Source organism: Enhydra lutris, unplaced genomic scaffold, assembly GCF_002288905.1.
Source record: "Enhydra lutris kenyoni isolate GAN:26980312 unplaced genomic scaffold, ASM228890v2 scaffoldscaffold88, whole genome shotgun sequence".
In the NCBI taxonomy this organism is placed as follows: domain Eukaryota; kingdom Metazoa; phylum Chordata; class Mammalia; order Carnivora; family Mustelidae; genus Enhydra; species Enhydra lutris.
Window position 1 is genome coordinate 4,404,095 of NW_019154172.1, and position 8,312 is coordinate 4,412,406.

Here is an 8,312-nt window from a genome sequence, read left to right on the forward strand (position 1 = left end):
TTTGGGTGTTGTTTGATAAGTTCTTTATAGATTTGGGATACTAACCCTTTATCAGATATGTCACTTGCAAGTATCTTCTCCCATTCTGTAGGCAGCCTTTTAGTTTCGTTGATTGTTTCCTTCACTGTGTATAAGCTTTTTCTTTTAAAAAAAAAAAAATATTTGCGTAGAAGTTTTTTATCTTGATGAAGTCCCAACAGTTCATTTTTGCTTTTGTTTCCCTTGCCTCCGGCGACATGTCTAGTTAGAGTTGCTATGGCTGAGGTCAGAGAGGTTTCTGCCTGTGTTTTCTTCTAAGATTTCGACAGTTTCCTGTCTTACATTTAGGTCTTTTATTCATTTTTTATTCATTTTTGTGTATGGTGTGTAAGGAGGTGGTCCAGTTTTATTTTGCTGCATGTTGCAGATACTGCCTTTTTTCCCCTCGGGTATTTTTTCAAGTTGTTCCATAGTTTAAAATATTTTTACACAATAGCTCCTAAATTTTTACCTTCAATATGGACTTTTCTCTTGAATTCTAGTCTTGTTTCAACTGTCTACTCAACATCTCTACATGGATAGTTAAGATAATTTCATTTATATTAAACTTCCCACTGTCCACAATAAACTCTTAATTCTCCTGCCTCTACAAACCTACTTTGTCCCACAGGCTTCCCCAGCTAGGTAAATGGGACGGTCTTTCATACAGTTGCTTGCGATTTACCCTTGCCTTGGGAATTACCAAGAACTTGGGAATTACCCTTGCCTCAAGACTTCCATTGCTACTTAGTCTGAGTGTCATCTCTCTCCTGTTGTCTCCCTATTTCTGCCCTTCCCTTCTTCCCCAACTTATTCTCAGCATAGGTACTTCTCAAATGCTGTCAGATCATGTCACTCTCCAGAATTCACCCCTGGCTTCCTATCTCAAAGAGCCAGTTGTCCTTTTCTAGGTCTTCTGTCCTCCAGCTGCACTAGCCATCTTGCTGTTCTTGTATGCCACATAGCTGTGTGTCATATCCTCACCTCAGTTCAGGACCTTTGCACAAGCTATTCCTTCTCCTTGGAATGCTCTCCTAGACATTAGTGTTAGGGTCTGTGATCAAAGGAACGAGACTGATAGAAAGCAAAAACCAAACAAAGCTTTATTTCACGCCAAGCATCAAAAATCAAACTGATCGGTCAGGGCTGTCTCTTACGAAAAGACGACAACGATGATCCCGACAAGGTCACTCCCAAGAAGGCTGCTCTGCAGATGAGGCCGCTCCCCGCTCGGAGCCGCTCCCAAGAAGAGGCCACTCCCAAGAAGGCTGCTGCTGATGAGGTCGCTCCCCGGACAGTGCTGCTCCCAAGAGAAGTCCACTCTGGAAGAAGCCGCTCCCAGGACGAGGCCACTCCCGATGACGAAAAGGCGATGGCGACAGCGACGATGACAAGGAGGACAACACCAATGACACAGACTCTGCTCCCCATGACGCCACTCTGACAAGGCTGCTCCCCAGAGGAGGCCACCACTCTGGACGAGGCTGCTCACTGATGAGGCCACTCCCCAGTTGAGGCTGCTGCTAATGAGGCTGCTCCCCGGACAGGGCTGCTCCGGCGAGGCTGCTCCCTGGACAAGGCTGCTCCGATGAGACCGCTCCCTGGACAAGGCTGCTCCCTGGACAGGGGCTGCTCCGGTGAGGCCGCTCCCCGGACAGGGCTGCTCCCTGGACAGGGGCTGCTCCGGCGAGGCTGCTCCTTGGACAAGGCTGCTTCTGTGAGGCTGCTCTGGAGGAAGCCTCTTCCCCGGTGATGCTGCTCCCGCAGGGCCGCTCACCGAGGAGGCCTCTTCCCAGATGAAGCTGCTCCCCGGAATGATGCAGCTCCGGGGAGGCAGCAGCTCAGGGTTTGCGGCGAGGTTGCTGGCGTCTAGGCCATTCCCTGTGGCGCCGCTGCTGAGGGTCGCGGTATGTGGGTGGGGCCGCTGGTGTCTTGGTGGTGGTGAGGCTGCTGGTGTCTTGGGGCCGCTGGCATCAGGACCGCTGGTGGCTCAGGGCTGCTGGGACCGCTGGTGCGGCTTAGGGCTGCTGGCGTCGCTTATAGCTCTGACGAGCTGTTACAGCTCTTACAGCTCTTATAGCTCTTCTCTCTCCGCAGACTCTCCTTCTTCTGCTCCTGCCGACTCTTCTTCCTTAGACAGCTCTCCTTCTTCTCTGACAGCCTCGCAACCTTTATGGGGGTGGTTGAGCCCCGCCCCTACACAGGCGGCCAATTGAATCCCAATTCACCCCAGTGGATATACGTGCGCCCCACCGATTGGACATCTCTACCCGGCCTGCCCCGCCCCTACATCCGGGGTCCACAAGCAAGTTCCTCTGGGAGGGGCAGGCCCTTACAATTAGCGTTCTCTCTTCATTCATAGCTCAGCTCAGTGCCATCTCAGAGAGGCCCTCCCATATTATCCTATGTAAAATATTCCAGACCCTTGTCTTCCCTCTACCTGCAGCCTTAGTTATATTCTGTCACCTTGTGTTGCAGGCTGAATTATGTCCTCTCAAAACTGATATGTTGAAGTCCTAACTCCCAGTACCTCAATGTGACTATGTGTGGAGATAGAGCTTTTAAAGAGGTAATTAAGGTAAAAAGAAATCATATGTGTGGGCCCCAATCCAATGACTTGGGAGAATCCTCATGAGGGAAAATTAGGACACCGACACAGAGGGAAGACCACGAGAAGACACAGGGAGAAGGTGGCTTTCCATAAGCAAAGGAGAGAGGCCTCAGAAGAGACCCACCCTATTGACACCATGATCTCACATGTTTAGGCTTCAGAACTGTGAGGAAATACATTTCTGTGGTTTAAGCCACCTGATCTGTAGTATTTTGTTATGGCAGCCCTAATCAACCAATATGCCTTGTACTGTTGGTTTTTTTCCTCTGATGGTATTTATCAGTACTTGATATTACACATCTATGTATTTATCTTCTTGACTAGAATGCAAGCTCCGTAAAAGACAGACTTCACCTTGTGAAGATGTGCCCGCAGCATCAATAGTGCCTAGCACATGCTAGCACTCAAACATTTGTGGAATAAATGAATAATCCCCTCTTTCACGACTATCCTGGGGCCCATAATCATCCTCCTGGGTTACTTGGTGGCTTCCTAATAAGTCATATCCTTTCCTGCCTTTTGTTTCTCTGTTAGACCTGGCCCCTGCTTACCTCTCCAACCTCATCCCTCACACCCTGGCCAGACTGAACTGTTTCAGGAAAAGCAAGTCCCGCTCCACTGGCCTCTGGCCTTTGGTGCTATTGTTCCATTCCTCCAACCCCTGATGCACTCCTTTGCCTATCTAATCCCTGCACATCTAGATGCTTCTCATTTTTTCTCCTTGTCTCTCAGTAGAGGGCTGTCTGTCTGGTTTATTCTTGTGTTCCTAGAGCCAAGTATAAGACATGGTGCAAAGTGGGCTTCCGAAAAGATTTATTGAATGGCTTCTGAGCTCCCTTTGCCTGGCGCAAAGGTGGCTTCTGTGCACTCTTCCCCACTCACCACCAGGGGGAAGCATGGAGTAAAGGAAAACATGCAGGCTTCTGCTGGGTTCCAATTCTGACGCTACTTTGTGCTTCTTGGTGCCCACCCACCCTGCCCCCTCCCGGACAGGGTTTTTGGAGCCTGTTTTTCCTCTCATGTAAAATGGAGAGGATTATACCTACTAATTAGGGTTGTTGTGAGAAATAATCGAGTAAATGTAAGGGCCTTCAAAGAGTCTTTTGTGCCCTTTTGCTATCTCTGCCAAGTAGATTCTGAGCTGTGACCGGTTTCCTCACCTGGTGGGGAACTTTGGGAGAGCACTTTCCAGCTTTCTCTGCAGACTGCCTCCTCTCTTACCCCTCACCAGGGAGAGTGTGCCTGTGTGTACAGCGGAACCTTGGCTCCCTCGGGCTCACCAGTTATGTGGCTGTGGGCAAGCCACTTAACTTCTCTGAACTTCTGTTTTACCAGCTCTTACACAGGGATGTTAATATTTGTCTACTTGACAATCTGTCCTGAGGATGGGTGTGAAAAGCGCTTCATTGGCTTTGGCCTTGACTCCTTTCTCGTAATGTTTTTAAAATGAGTACTGTGCTGTTAAGATTAAAAGGATTTGCAGAGTGGGTCTCTCCTTGGATGGCCAAAGTTAGGGGCTCCCAATATGGAGTAAAGTGGTTACTCTTCTCCCACATACCGGGGCTTGCTTGGGTAGATTAACTTCAGCGGGAATTTACCTGACAGATCCTCCCAAGGGCCACATGCATTCTCTTACTTACAAAGCTCTTGGCTCTGGCAGGCACTGGGATGAAATAACTGTCTTTAGACAAGGCCAGTCACTGTTATGTATGAGTCCCATTTAATAGTTTCATGTAGATGGTTCAAACGACAGCTAGGTGTTCAAAACTCTGAAGGGCCCACCTACAGAGAGGAAGGAAGAGAAAGAGTCCTCGTACCGTCCTACCCCTAGTCCTCAGAGCACCAGGACCCGGCATGCTGACCTGTTTGTATTTATTATAAGCAACTCAGGTCTTTGCAAGTGGTACCTGACACTCTTTCTCCTCAGCTGGAATCCTCAAGGGCGCTGCCCATCTATCTGTAGAGGAGGCTGGGATGAGTTAAGAGCAATTATTTTGTTCACTATATGAAGAATGATATTTCTTCAACCTTGGCACTAAAGCTGTGGTTCCCTGGGTACCCTGGGGCTGCTAGAGAAAGTGGGAGTCCCTTTGCCTGGCTGGGGAGTACTCCAGGGAGAGGGCTGTGTGCTCTGTTCAGACCCTGCCCTTTAGTGGCCTAGGGGACTGGCCTCGCAGTCCTGACCCTCCCAGTCCATCCTGCCAGCCTCTAGAAACCTGGTCCCTGTCTATGGGTGGGTGGAGAGAGAACTGAAATGCACTATTCTCAATAAACAGCGGGTCTTCCCAGACTCCTTTTTTTCTACCTGGCTTTTGAAATATGAGCTTCCAGCTTCCAACTTTGAATCTGCATCTTCATGTGTTTGGGCCTTAAAGAAACTAGAATTCATGGCTCACTATACGCCTGGAAGTTTGTGTCACAACGTGTGATGCTGAGATTTTTAGAGAAGGCAGGCATGTGCCTTGAAATCAAAGGGATGACCTAGGTGAGCCAGGAAAGGACAAATGCCCTGAGGTTGGGGCCAGTGCTGGTGGGGCTGTTTATACTGGCTGGGAAAGCAGGACATTTTTCTCTGAAGCAGGCTTTCCGCAGAGGAAAATCTGGATTTGAGAGAGATTAAAAGTCTCAAAGGTAAAGGAGAGATGTAAGGAAATGGCCTGCACTGAATCACGGCAAAGGACAGTATTCATCAGAGAATTAATTTGGAAGGAAATAGAGTGTGAAATAGCAGCAAGGCTTTCAAGTCTGGGCACTGTGGCCTTAGAAACCCAGTCAGTGCTTCAGAGGCTTGCCAAGGTCCAGCCTGGGAGCTAGCTCCAGAGAAACAGCCGGGGGATGCCCAGAGACCACAAATTGCTGAGCTCGGAAGGAACTGATTGAGTGTGTAATTAAGGGGAGGGTTGTATAACACTTGGGTAAGTAGAACTTGATGGGGTCAAACCAACAGGGCTTCTGGGAAATGAGAGAGCAGTCCTTGGGGCTGTTAGTAACTGAAGCCAGATGCATAAAGTTAGATACGGCTTACCTGGGCCTTGTGGAGACGAGGATGGAAGAGCTCAGGAAGGAGAAAGGTTGAGTGAAGTGCTCCCTAAGCCAAAGTGTCCCCAGATGCTCTAAGACCTTAGTGGTTCTGTTCTGGGAGGGAGGTAACATTAGAGAGTAATGGGAAAAATCCCTGGAAACTGAAAGAGCTGAGAGGCTGTGACTCGGACAAGGTCTTATAGCATGGAGGAGCTGTACTGGATTTTGAGTCCCGATTGCACATCCAGAGTGTGTCTTGCTGTGCCACAGTGATAGTGACAGCTGGAAGGGACCTCCTCAGAGTGTGAAGAGGGAGTCCTGTACCAGGCAGTAGGGAAGGGGTATCATTCACAGTACATTTGTGGTTAAGATGGTTATGTGTAGGTTGGATACTGAAACAACAAGATGTATTCATAACTGGTTGAGATCCTATAGCCCAGATCCTTAGTATTCCCTAATCCACAAGGTCCCACATGACAGGACCCCTGTCCACCCCTCCAACCTCATCCCCTGCCTCTTGTTCCCCCCTCAGATCTTGAGACATTGGCTCCTGCTTGTCGTTCAGACTTTACCTTAAATGTGAGTGTCTCTCATATGGGATATTTCCTTAGTGTTTATGTATATGTTTAATTTAGCGTTTACTTTTGTAGAGACACAACAGAAGCCCGATAGTTAACACACAGGCTCTGCAGCCAGACTGCTTAGGTTGATGTTCCATCTTTGGGGATCTGAGTGATCTTGAGCAAGTGACTTAACTCCTCTGTGTCTCAATACACTTAATTTAAGAAAATGGGAATAATAGTACTTACCTCACAAGAATTTGTGAAGAGCAAACATGTACATGTTTAGAATAATGGCTAGCACATAGTTAATGTCAGCTATTATTATTTTTTGTTTTTGTTTTTCATATCCTATGTTTCCCCCTCTGTAATCAGCAAGAACCTTGTCTGGTTTGTTCACTGCTGAACATTTCTCCAGCATGTAGATCATGACTTGGCACATAGTAGGGTCTCAGTACCTATTTCTTGAATGTATTTGCTAAATTAATAAAGTAACTAATTCAGTAGTCATTTTTCAGGTAAGTGTTTTGTGTTGTATGGTAGGCCTCTCCCCGTTTGGATGTTTTTCAGTAGTTTGAGGAAAAATACAACAGAATAACCAGAGAGTGCAGGCTGGATATACTTACTAAAGACATAAAACCAGGAGGCATAGCTTATTGAGTGACTAAATGAATGAGTGAATAAATGATAGGTCTATTCAATATGTCCATGCTAATTTTTTTTTTTTTTAATCCTGGGCAAATATTATGAGACGAGACTTACTGGGAATAAATACAAAATTCTTGATGTCAAAATCAGTTGCCCACAACTGGATAAGGGTTGTCGTGAGCAATTTGCTCAGTGTGAATCAACACTATGATGTGTTCCTCAAAACTCTAAATGTGCTGTGGTACCTGAAATGAAGGAGGTGATGGTCCTGTTCCATCCTGCAACAGCTCAGAGAACTCTGCTCAGATCTGGGAGCCAGACTTGTGATCAGAACTAAACAAACATGCCAACTGGAGAGGGACCATCAAGGGGGAGGGATCAAAGGGGCTGAGACCATATCAAATATTTTATTTATGTGGGCTCTGAGGACTGCACTCAGACCAGTATGTAGGCTATAGGGATGTAGAGACTTTAGGTCAATATAAGGAAAATCTGTGAAAGAATCTGAGCTGGCCATGGATTTGGGCTTACCTCAGAAGATTCCTGTCATAGAAGGATTTTGAGCTTACACTGGCATTTAGCTAGAGTATTGTAAAGGGTCAGACACTATCCGGGGGTCTGGAATTAATGGCTTTTAAAATCTCTCCCCACCCTGAGAATCTATGGCTCTGTGATTCCATAGCATCTTTCATTCCCTGTCAACAGTCAGAGGCAGGTCTCATTTTTCTTTTCATGTGGTCAGGGATGAGGTTTGGTCCTCTAATTTGATGATTCTGAACTTTAAAGAAGGAAGAGGGAAGTGCCTGGGAATCTGGTGACCTCACTATAACCCTTTAAAGTCTACCATGTTGGGCCACATGGGCTTGAAGGCACCAGGGAGTAGTAGCAGCTCTTGAAAACAGCTTCTTGGGACTGCTACCATCATCCCATCTTACAATTCCACTCTGGTGCAGCTTTCTCTAAGGTTTTCTTGTGCTACCTTTCAGTGCCCAGGAGAGAAGTGAGAGGGCTCCCTGAGTCTCCCTTCTGAAAGAAGGAACAATTTCCAGCTGCAGCTAGAACCTTCTTACTGCGCAGTCAGCACATCTGTGAAGCTTTCGAATTTACTCTCTAGAACAGCCATTTCGGATCTCTGCATTGCAAGCCCTGGGGTAAATCTCAAAAATGCTCTGATAACTCAGGTTGTACTAGGCATATGCACATATGTTATCTGATATCCATCTCACAGAAACTCTGTGACACTGAAATGTAAAGCATCTGGCTCAGAGAGATCAAAGTCAATGATCCAGCAAGAGGCAGAGGCAGGACTCAATCCACCTTTGACCTTCGGGTCACCTTTTCTTCCCAGATCCTCACATCTGTCCTCTGGGATGTTGCTTTCCCTTTGCTTTGTCTCCTTCAGCACATGTGGTACCTCCTTCCTTTTGGTATCTTCCTTTCTCCAAAGCTACCTC